Source organism: Pinus tabuliformis, chromosome X (genome assembly GCF_031772625.1).
Source record: "Pinus tabuliformis cultivar Carrire ecotype Pingquan chromosome X, CPIR1, whole genome shotgun sequence".
Lineage (NCBI taxonomy): Eukaryota > Viridiplantae > Streptophyta > Pinopsida > Pinales > Pinaceae > Pinus > Pinus tabuliformis.
Window position 1 is genome coordinate 715,941,462 of NC_142308.1, and position 12,782 is coordinate 715,954,243.

Genomic DNA, 12,782 nt, shown 5'->3' on the forward strand with positions numbered 1-12,782 from the left:
GAAAACACGATCGACGACCAGGGTTTAATACGGCGCTTTAACCATGATCAAAACATTCGTTCGCTCCTATCCCCGCACTTACTGATAACTCGATTTCATCGCCAACTCACCATTCCAGAATGTCTTGTTATCAAGTTCAATTCTGCTAACTCATTTCTCTGCTTATGAACAGTGCGCTGAGACTTCTTTGATTACTCTACCTACAACTTATACCTTGGTTTCTTTAACACCACTTCGAACTAGAATACATAATACACTCTGTATTATTTCTCTTCCTTCATATTTTGTAATTACTTGACCTATACATACATCTATTAAATCCGACTGGAATCACATAGATTCTACCCAAATGATAAGTCTTTTGTCACTCAGAAAGACTTTCAGAAATTCAACTTGCATTCATCATGGTTTATCACACAGAACCATAAATTCCCAATTAAGGATCACTCAACACATAAAAGGAATGACACACACAGTCACAATGAATTCAATTTCCTCATTCATTAACAAATGTATAGATACAAATAAAACTTTGTTTTTACAATCTAGCTTTGGCCTGATCTACCTTTACATGATCTGTATCAGCAGCCCTTTTTCATTTCAATGCCCGTAGGCTCACAATCCAAACCTCCTATCTATTTTCTATCTCTCTCTCTAACTCTCCAACTCTACTTGACTAACTAACTTGACTACCTCAACTTACTCTTTTTCTGCCTTTTTGGCTTACATTTATACAAAAGGACTATGTTTCCAATTCTAGTTCAGATCCTCAATCTTCTCAACTAAACCCTAAGAATCCTCTAAGTCCTCAATTAGTTCCTAAAATATCTTCTTTATCCCTTAAGGATCTCAACTTTCAACTAGTCCTAAGGATCCTCCATAAATCATGAACTACTTTCTAAGATTACAATATCTCAATCCATACTAATTACTCATCATCACTCATGTTCTCCTACATTCAGGAACATTTAAAAATATCCTCACAATAATTAATTAATTCCTATTTTCATTAAAATCACTCAAAACCTAAGTAATTACATTAATTCAACACTTAGGAAACCAACTTCCTTAAAACACAAGACCCCCCTATGTCTACTAAAATACAATGATTCTTCTAAGCCAAATGCTCCTGCATCAACTTCCAAGTTTATTTTATGAGCTTCAAGTCTATGAGCAATAGCTGATTATTATATATTTAGGCCTATATTTCTTTTAAATCAGTTAACCTCACAATTTTTTCTACCATTTTTACTAACTTGTGACACCTGTCTAATAACTCTATCTTTATTCTCATGATATATGTTGCTACGCCTATGATTTCCACCAAATCCATTTTCGGAACTTCACACTCTACAAGTGAGTTCCATGGCCGTGAGTTCTCTAGGTATAGCCACAAAGAAGTTATTATTTGCTACACTTGTTGTATTCGATGGACTCTACAATCAAACCTCTATACATAATGCAAACTAGGGATTTCTTGGGAAAGAGAATGTTGAGAATATCTACAATTGTGATAATGACAGGTGGAATGGGGTATCCATCCATGGAAAAAATTATACAAATGAGGACCCTATGAACCCCCTCCATTGACAAAAATAAATTCACACAATCTACAGGTCAGCAGAGATGAGAAATTAAAGGTTTCAGGAATAGGAAGATGGTAAAAAACAACTAGGATTGGAGGCAGAATATTCTTCATCCTCCTTTGAGGTACGAGTCTATATTGACAAAGCAGGATTGTAGGGAGAAGAAAAATTTGGATAGATCTAGTGTACCAAAGCTGGTGTAGAAAATTGAAGAGAAGCTTAATAAAGGATTTATTAAAGGTTCACTGCATGATATGTTATGAAATAGTTGGATGATCAATGACAATTTGGTATTGTGGTAGTTGTTAAGCCATTTTTTACCTGCATTGTGTAAGGAAATGGGCAAGAATTCCATCCTCTATAGATTTGTCTGCTGGGCAGAGTCAGGGTTCCAACTGGAGATTCCCTAGTTATTAGTCTGTGCAACTTTCACTCCTAGATCATCTTCGTTACTATTGTTTTTGTGGGAAGGTGCAAGAGCTAGAAGTAGAATATTATCTCACTCCACATTCATGTGGAGGGCCATGTGAGAAGCCAGTTGAAAAGGAAAAGAAAACTTCCAATTGCTCACATAAATGTACTCTACAATGTCATCCAGGGACTTTCCCACCTTGCTCAGTAATGGCTCCCCCCAACGTTTCCCGTGTGGTAAAACAACAATTACAAGGAGATGTTCTGATCATAAAAAAATTGAATCATGTGGACATTGTTGTGAAAATCCTCTCAAATGTGGACACCATTATTGTGACAACGTCTGCCATGAAGGCCCATGTGATCCTTGCAAGGTTCTAATAAAAGCTTCATGCTTTTGTGGGGAAAAGGAGGAGATGATACTTTGTGGCGATATGGAGATCCAAGGGGAAATACACTGGAAAATTGGTGTATTTGCATGTAAGAACCCATGCATGAAAATGATTTCCTCTCAGAATCATAAGTGCAACAAGATATGTCATCCTGGAGAATGTGGAGAGTGTGAACTATCACCTAGGAAGGTCAAATCTTGCCCCTGTGGTAAAACTCAGCTGCAAAATCAGAGGAAGAGTTGTATGGATAGCATACCAACCTGCTCAGAGGTATGTGAGAAGCTTCTTCCATGTGGAAAACATTTGTGTATAAATGTCCTCCTTGTTTTGTTTCTGTTAATAAAAAATGTTGATGCGGATCATCATCTAAGACGGTCCCTTGCTGGAAGACCATGGTATCTGTGGAGGAGAACGATGAATTCACATGTGAAAAGCATTGTGGACAAAAGAAAAATTGTGGTAGACATAGATTCAGTGAAAGAGGAATCCTCTTGCAAATTGAGGGGGTTCAATTACTCATTTAGGTGATTAGGATCCACATTAATGTCAAATGCCCCGTGGGAAAAAGTTGCAATGTGGGTAGCATTTTTGCTAAGAACTTTTCCATAGTGGCCACTATCCACCCTGTCTTGAAACTATTTTCACTGGTATTTCTTGTGCATGTGGTAAGACCTCAATTTCTCCTTCAGTCCCTTGTGGAACACCCATTCCTTAATGCTCATATCCATGCTCCACTCCTTAGACATGTGGTCATCCTGCGACTCATGATTTCCATATTAGGGATTGCCCTCCTTGTACTGTTCCTGTTGCAAAAGAATGTGTAGGGGGTCATGTAGCTCTGAAAAATGTGCCATGTGGTTCTCATGACATCAGATGCAACAAGCTCCGTGGGAAACCATGGCAATGTGGAATGCATGTGTGTACTAGGACATGCCATCTACCTCCATGTGACTCAGTTTCCAAGGAAAATTCATCATCAATAGGTAGAATCTCATGTGGGCAACCTTTTGGAGCTCCTCGGAGAGATTACAGGCATACTTGTATTGCTTTAGGTCACCCACCTCTTTCATGCCCTGATACTAGATGTGAATTTCAAGTGACTATTACTTGTTCATGTGGTCGATTGACTGCAAAGGTCCCATGTGATGCTGGAGGCAACAATACCAGAGTTGATCTTGTCTTTAAAGCCTCTATTCTTCACAAATTGCCTGCTCCTCTTCATCCAGTGTAATCAAATTCAAATAGAGTGCCTCTGGGCTAGAGAAAGATTGCATGTGACGAAGAATGTCTAAAGTTGGAGAAGAAGAAGATTTTGGCAGATGCTTTTGGCATTTGCACAATAGTTGATCTACCAGGGGTGAATGAACAAATTTCAAAACTTTGGCTAAGTTGATCAGGAGAGAACCATAATGAGTTTCAACTATTGAGGAAAGGTTTATATACTTGGTTTTGGGGAAAACAAAAGCCCGCTCAAGCAGCATTCATGTGCATGTTTTTGGTCCTATGCCAAAGGAAAAAAGGGATATGTTGAGACATCTTGCAGAAAGATGGAACCTCTCCAAATATTCAGCTGGATGGGAACCAAAACGTTTTCTGGTCATACAAGCTACACATAAGTCAAGATCCTCATACGTAACATAATGCCCAAAGGGTCACTTCCTACCATAGGGATGGTGCAAGCTCCACGTTTCAATTCAGTTGTAGATATGGATCCCCGGCTCGTCCTTGCATTGTTTGATTTACCAAGAGAACAAAAGTGAGTTCCCTGATTTTGAGATTTGGAGGTGAGTGTGAACTTGTATGGCTGAATGAAAAGAATGCATTAACCATATTTACAGATCATGTGAGGGCTGCAACTGATCTTAGATGTGTGGATCATGCTTTTGTATATCGAGGTGCTATTGTAGTCCCTCATAATGGTGGATTAACCAACAACAATGCCTGGGCAACAAAAGATGGGAAATCAGAAAAGGCTAATGCGTGGAAGAAAATTAAAAATAAGCAATAAAGTGTGTGGATGGAGGATTCATGGGGGAGGATTGGTCAAGTGTTGAAGTATTGAGGCCAGTTTGGCAATTCCAGAGAAATCCTATTTTAACAAGAAGAAATCCATATGGAGCTCTTGAGAAATATAATGCAGGAGAGACTTTGTCAACTAATGTAGCCCAACCATCTTCCAAGCCCTCTAACATCTATGGGTTCCACTGAAGTTTCATCCTCTCAAGAGAATCAAAATAAGTACTCTTCTAGTGAAGTGGATGATTGGGAGAAGGCTTTTGATTAGGCTATTTGGTTTACCATTTTTCTTTGGTTATATAGCTTGCGAGGAGATGAAAAACATTTTGTCTCGCTTTGGTTCTGGTACTGGATCTATAGTTCAAATGTTTCAAGCCTAGCTAGCGAGTTTTAGAATTTTAAATTAAGATGTAGCAATGGGATACATTCTTACTCACCATTCTTTTGAGATGGGTGACAATTTTGGAAGCAGAACACAGTTTGGTCCATTGAGTCTTATTTTCTTGGTTTACATCGATTTCACAATAATTGTGGAAAGTACACCTGTACACATGTTTTCCTATTATGATAAACTTATTGGTTTTTTAGAGTCGATTCCCTTGATTTAAATTATGCATACAAATATTTTTTCATGCTTAAGTGCAATATATTAAGCTTTCTCAAGTAAAATAAACCTTTATTTTGTGATAAAATTTACTGTCAATAAGATACACTAATAGTTTTACCATTTTAGTATTGAATTTATTAAAATTCAAGTTAATAGGGTAACCATTTCCAGTATTAGTCCTGAAGTTTAACATTACAATTTGTTTTTGGTTATATACTAGGAACTTTCAAACAGGCTTCAAAGCCATGGATGTGCTTGAATTTTGACATGATTTTTCATCTAGCCTTGGGAAGGAACTCTAATCTCCAACTGTTTCCTACTATAATTTGTGATATTGTTGATGTCCATGTATTAATGGTAAAGATTCTAGGAAAATAATTTTGTTACTAGACTGCACAAGGAACATTGGGAAACTAAGTCTAATATCAAGTTGCCTCCAGAAGGTCTTGAACCTTGAGAAGCTTGGAATTCTAAATGAGGAGCTTTGAATTCTAAATTTAGGTTCCTATTGTAAATTATTTCAAGTGATTGTTTCACTCTTGGGTGTTGCAATGGAATGATTAAATCCTGAGAATTATTTGGGAATCTTTCTTCACTAGTATAATAACATTTCAAACACTGAAAATGGCCAACCTCTTTTAGCAACCTGACACTATCTCATGTGCTGATTGTTTGTTGCAAAAATATAGTCTTGGGAAGTAGCGACACAAAGAAGTCAGTGTTGACAGAAGAAATGATGGTTAGTAGATTTCTAAATTGGAATTTAAAAAACATTGAAATTTTTTCTAGTAGTCACATGATGCTTCCATTTATCATTGTTGCAAGTTACACAACTTCACCTATCTATTTGCTCAAATAAGAGAGCTGCATCCCATCCCCATCCTCAAATTAAATAATTTTACCTCCTAGCCTCACCTTTCACCCTCCAATAATAATAGGAATGGTTGATATTTTCAGCTCAAAAAATAACCTTATAAAGTACCTCTACATAGAAAATTATATTACCCTGCATTTCTACAAGCTCCCTAGGACCTTTGTAAGAACTTGTCTGAAGCTATATGTCTCACTTTAGTGTTTAGTAACCTCACTTCCTTTCCGTGGGTCCTCCCTGTCCTTGGTCAAGCATCTAAAAACCTTCATGGATAAGGGCTAGTAGAGAATGCTTCCACCCCACTAGGGAATGGAGAAGCCTAGTTCTACAAGCCATTCCCTGTAGTGGCACCATGACACTACCTAAGATGACACCTTCCACCATTAAACCCCCCCTCCATCCTTCTCCCACCCTCAACTCCACCCCACCCCCACCCTTCCCATTATAAGAGATTTCTTCTTATTATTACAATTTTTTTTCAAGAAGTTCCGATGGTGGACACTACCTAGGCAAGATGGCTCGGATAACAACATCACACCAAATCATAAGGAGTAAGTAATAAGAAATCTGCAGAAGAAAAATGGGCTAGAAACTCAAATAAACCCTTTGGTTTTGAACTGATTTTATGATTATAATTATGTTTATAGAGCAATGCAGATTGCTAATGCTCTGAGAGCTTAGATAGAAGTTCAGAGAAGACTCCATGACTAGCTAGAGGTATGACAATTTTTTTTGAAATTATGCAAATCGACGAACATAATATCTCGCCCTTGTTTCAGTTACCTGATGGTTGAATGGAATCTATCTCTTGTAAATTTCAACGTAGGTTCAAAGGTCCTTGTAGTTGAGAAAAGAGGTGCAAGGTAAATATTTGTAGTCCATATTAGAGAAAGCACATAAGACATTGGCATCAAAAGCATCAACATCAACATGCCTTGAAGCCACAAGAGCCAAGCTTGCAGATTTGGCCTCCAAGCTTCCTACAAACAGCGTGAAGCCAAATTACTCTCCAGTGAAAGTGACTCCATTGATGGAAATTCATAGACAAGATCATGGGGACCTAGAGGTCAAGCCCCACCTTAGAGATCATTGCTCTCAAAATTAGTTTGTAGGCCACGACATGGAGCAGAGTCTGAACGAATCTAAGAGTCCAATTGAGAAGAAAAGGTGGCGAAAAATTTTCCATGAGAGAAATAGAGAGGATTCCCCTACCAAGCTGCGAGAATTGGGCATTTATGCCTCTGCCTATAAAACAGAAGAAGAACAAGAAGAAGTGGAAGAGCTCATAAAGCCCACTACTATTGAAAGGCCTGCAGTAACTAGAGCATTAGTGGATGAGAGAATGGCCATGATTGTACAGTCTAATGGCCTTTCTTTAATCCAGCCTGATCATGAAACATGACTGTACCATCCACATTCCATGTTGGGCAATTGTCGGAAGGTGGAAGAAGGATTGGATTTGAACAACAAAAGGGAGGGATCAGTTTCCCATCAGGGAAGAGAGCTGGATCTCAATGCATCTCACTTCAAAGTAGTTGTTTGTCATGCTATTATTATTATTTTTTTATTTTTTTTGTAGATTTTGGTCTTATCTCATAACTAATCTATCTATATATATTGACCTCTTCTATGGTATGGGATATCTAGGCTGGTGTTATGTTAAAATTATTTAATTTTAGGTTAATTAGACGAAAGGGCACGATCATAAGATCATGCCCTTTTCCAAAAGGGTGCCTATGGCAATATATAAGCCATGGACCCTCACTGTAAACAATCATCATCCAAATATTAATAAATATTTACTTAATTTTGTTTATTCGGAAGTTTTATACTTCATCTGGTATCAGAGCCACTGTTGCGCTTACTATCTCAACTATATATGCTGCTCGTAAAATCCGATGTCCGTCGTTGCATTCCACCGTCCCTCTCCGCCTTGGGGCCCACCGTTTGCTGTCTACCGTCTGTCCACCCCACTGACCACACTCCCATTGTTTTCCCACCCGTCATTATCCAAACCCTTGTCACTTGTGTTCTAACTCAATCCACCCCAACACAAATAGGTCACGATGTCCTTCGCTGCGTTTTCCGTCACAAACCCCCATCACTCTGCCCGCACACTGTCCGTCCATTCCCCATCGAGCTCTGCCCTCCTGTTAACTATCTCGTCCATCCGTCCACCAGCCTACATAAAGAAAAAAAAAAGAGAAACGTTGTCAACGCGTCCGAAGGGTCCCTTCTCCCCGTCGTGGAGCAGCGTGACCACAGTGACACCGATTCGATTCGGGTCAAACCGTATATTATACGACTACTATATAGTTTATATAATTTATTAAAAAAAATCATGTTATAAAACAATTTCAATATATAGTTAAATTAATTAATTTAATTTAATTATTAAAAAAATTAAGCTGGAAGATAAATAGCAGAAGCACCTAAGATATCCACAAAGGACCTGCACACATAAACAATAGAAAAGTCAAATACACATTAACAAAGAAATTATACACAGGATCAAAAAAGACAACAAGACAACTACCTGGGTAACAACACAAAGGTCCAGCACTCTAGCATGCATCAATCAAACATGAGGTAGGCATAGGTATAATAACCTCTAAGCTCCTCCCTGTGTGTAAAATAATTAAAAATATATGAATTTTGAGGTAAGGTATTTTTTATAAGCTAGAGGTGGCCAGTTAACTTGGCCACCCTCTGTTAGTGAAAAAAAAGTGATTTATGGGTCATCATGCAATGTGGGAGTGTCACATCATTCAAGATCAGATAACAGGGAGTGGGTGTTGATTAAGAGGGACAAAGGAATGAATACTCCATGTGGGATAGTGGTCCAAATGAGGAAAACTCGTACTTCTTCCAAGTCATCACAACACTTCAAGCCCTAGCCAAAAATAGCATATAACGTACTAAGGCTCAAATTCTCTTACATATTCACTCATTTCAAATTCAGTTAAGGTAAGGATGAGCCTGGGAAGCCATCGAGGAGAGTCGAACCCTACTCTGTCATTTCTACAAGAGGTGGCTACATGAAGCTATAGGAAGCTACAACAGGCTACAGGAAGCCCAGAAATTGCTACAAGAAACCTCCAAGGGTGAAAAAACATTGCCAAGTATTGATTTGGGCTCCAATTATCATTATACTAGGCTATGCGGTGAAAAGTAAGTGGCCACTCTCATTCTTTTGTCCATGATATACATGTTGGCACACCCTGAATTCTACAAGTATTATCAGTCATTTTGTGAATTAAAAGAGTTTTTCTAGCTACAGAGTAGAAGAATACACATAATTGTCATCAACTAGAGATTCGAACCCTCTATTCCCATTAAATTCCACATCGGATCTATCACAGAAAGAAACCCTCCTACACTTAGTTGAAAACATAGGAGAATATGAGAGGGGTATTCAATAGGAGAAAGCCTACAGCCACTAAAATAATTCACCTTAACCCTCTTGTATTGGAAATTTTTAGAAGGTGTCAATGGTTAGGTTTCTTTGAGCTACTGAAAGGATATTATGATGACACTACCTATGAATTTTCTATGGCCTAAACTCTCGAGAAAGAGCCATTGCCACCACTGAGGTGAGGGGATTATCCATTTTTATCAGTTCTGATCTAATTGGTAGGGTGACAATCCTTCCACTAGGGATCCCATGGAGACGAGAAGACAAGTCCAGCAGTACCATTTCCAAGAAGAACTTCCTCACTGCTGATGAGAAACCTATTGAAGATAAAAATGGAGTCGAAAGGGAGAGCGTACCCTATCCCTGAGATGAGGTGGCCTACCATATCCTTAGGTTCATCTCTTGTGAAGGAAGACTGAATGTAGTCTATGGCTACCAGTTCAAACTGCTCCATGAACTAAGATTTCAAGTAGAATTATCCCTAGCCCAAAGACTCACTGTGCCTTATTTCCTCCTGCAGTCCATCTTGGACCTCAGCCAAAAGGTGAGAGAAGGAAAACACCAACACCTAGGCCACCATGACCTCATCAAATTTATAGTGGAAGATGATTTGAATAAACTAAGGATTATTGTCCTCTGGTCCACATTCAAGGATAGGGACAAAGAAGCCTTCATTGACACTCAAACCCTCACACCTTGTGAGACCCCAGCCTCTAGTGTTGAAGGAAGAACCAGAGCAAAAGGAAGAAGTTGAGAAAGAGAAAAATGTAGAAGAAGAAGAGGAGCAGCAACAGGAAGAACCAAGCCCTGAGAAAACCAGTGCACCTAGAGAAGAATATTTACCCATAGAGCAGACAAGTTTATCTCCTGGACCCATTAAAAAGGAGGTAGTTTCCATGTTATGAATATAATTCATAACAAGTGAATAAGTAAAATAAATGTAAATATTAAACAATCAAATATTTATTATGTTAAATAGTCATTATGTTAAGTGAAAAGGCATGTCTAAAAGACATGCATAATCATGAAAGGTTACCTGTTTAGGTATAAAAGCAGGGCCTCATTATAACATTAGAAATCACTTATACATTTTTATATATTAATAAATTATTATTAAAATACCTCTTGTGTATTTTTAACATTTAAGTCAACAAGCTATCATTTTTTATGCTTCGGTGGTATCAGATCCATGGCACACAATGTGAGTCCTTGAGCATTGTTTGTAGCGCAATGTGTCATTACGTTCACAACCTGATTGAGTTGAGTAGTTTAGTAAAATTCAAGAAGCATTTCAGCATTTAGAAAAATCATGTGCAGAAGTTAAAGCATGTCGAAAGGAAATCGATAATGAGGAAAATGATCTAGATGAGGATTCAAATAAAGCTAATCTTGATGTGAATGAGGATGATCTAGATCAAGATGATGATTTCAATGAAGCTGATATAGATCAAGAATATTTTGATCATAATGATGATAATGTTGAAGATGAAGGTGTTGCAGAAAATAATAAAGATGATGATCCAAAAGGAAATGATAGAGATGGAATTCTAATCTTAGGAGAAATTGTTAAAGAACATGTTGCAGACACTTCAATAGAGGTTGATATGCTAGACAAATCCAAGACACACCAGGAAGAATCTTAGAGATTTCTGATATAAGTAGTGGTAAGAAGGTACCTACAGACAACCTAAATACTATGGTTAAGAAGGATATGGATGATAACAATAAAGGACATATGAGTCAATGTCAGAATCCAGAAGCTTCTATAGAATATCAACATACACCATTGAAGCCTTCTTTTTTGATTATGCAGAGAGGAAACACAACGAGGAAACCTACTACAACTTTAAGACATAAATTGAATATTAAGTAGAGCATTGGTGATATAACCACAATAACAGAAACTAAAGACATGAATGAGGTGGTGACTTCAATGCAACTTTCATCAGAGAGGCATAATCTGTCGAGAGAAAAATGTAAACAATAATCATCTGCCAACAGTCTTGTTCCACCTAGAAGACAATGCCCCTATTGTTTCTTCCCTGAGAGTTGAAAATGAAGTTTGGTTGGAGTAGGAAAATGAGTTATCTCCAAAAGTGAGCAGATGGAAGCCTACATCCATGGAAATCTCTCCAAAAGAGATTACAAATCAAGCAATGTCGGATCGAAGAGATTTGTTGGAAAATAGTGAAGAATCAATGCCAGATACGGAAGATTTGTTGGAAAGGTGTGAAAGGATAAAAATTACGGTTTCCAAAGTGAATAAGACAGTCCATTCTCCTTGTGCAAGTAAAGGGTCATTACCTGGTAATTAGAGAAGATTTCGTATTGGGATAGGAAGCACGTTAAAACAAGTGATTTTGACAATGTTAGCTCAGTTGTTGAATATTTTGCAGTCCTTGAAGAGGGTAACTTGGAGAATAGTGCATCTATCCCCTCATCCAAAAGCAAAGAAAAAAATTTCGCTGTCGAAGTTGATGGTGACCTTGACTGCATTGAAATTTTAAGAAAGTTTGTGCATAAAAGACAATTCATTCTGACATATGTTGCGAATCAAATGAAGGAGATCAAATTTATAGGTGTGTTTAACTCGACAATTCTGTCAGGGGATTACGCCATTGTGCTTCGACCCTTGACTCCCATTGTTCTGACAGCCGTCATTCCAAAAAAGACCTCTGCCATCAATTCTATGTTTGTCACCTTCTTATCGTGCACTAGTGATAGACCTTCCGTCAACACTCCATGTCACCTATGCACCGAATATGCTCCACGCTGCCTATCCACCATGGCAATGTTCCAAGTATTTACGTGTAGGCAATGTTCCAGCGAACCTGGCGAGCAGTTCAGTGTTTCGGCAAACATGGTGAACTGTAGAAATTCCCACTGTAGATCAACAAATTATGCAATATACTAAAGAAAAATACAAGATATAAGTCTACAACAAACTTTCGGAAGCTTAATCGAATATGATCAAGATCAAATAGAACACATATAACAGATGAAGAGAAATCAATCACACATGAACACAGAATAATACTCTGGGGAAAGCCTCAGCTAAAAACCCCGATCTCTGTATTATCATACAAGTGGAAATATGTTCAGATTACACAAAGAATCAACTCACAAGCTATCATGCTCTCTCTGCAATCGAACAATACAGCTCACAGACTGAATAGACACAAGATATGCCTTCCCTCAACCCTCCAAGCCTCCTATTTCCTTGCGCAGTTTTCCTTGGGGTCCAATGTTGCCACCTATGTGAATTGGCCTCATAGCACACTCACTAAACCCAAAAGTAACTACGCAATCTCCAAGGAATGAATTCCTTCTGCATGCAAGAGATATCCTCCATGGAATATTTCTGCAACTGACAGTACGTTGTCCCATCATCTGATCTCAACTGGGTCTCTGTCTAAACTGAAATGCATGAGTTATTTATGAGAGAATATTAAGTTATCTGAAGTGCGACAGTTACATGCATGCA

General features: G+C 38.1%; 2 pseudogenes; both read left to right on the forward strand.

The window, feature by feature from the left end:
- The first annotated feature begins 1,365 nt into the window (after positions 1–1,365).
- LOC149141970 (NF-X1-type zinc finger protein NFXL1-like) lies at positions 1,366–4,397 on the forward strand (annotated as a pseudogene).
- Positions 4,398–4,821: 424 nt separating this feature from the next.
- Positions 4,822–10,941, forward strand: LOC149141971 (uncharacterized; annotated as a pseudogene).
- The last annotated feature ends 1,841 nt before the right edge of the window (positions 10,942–12,782 follow it).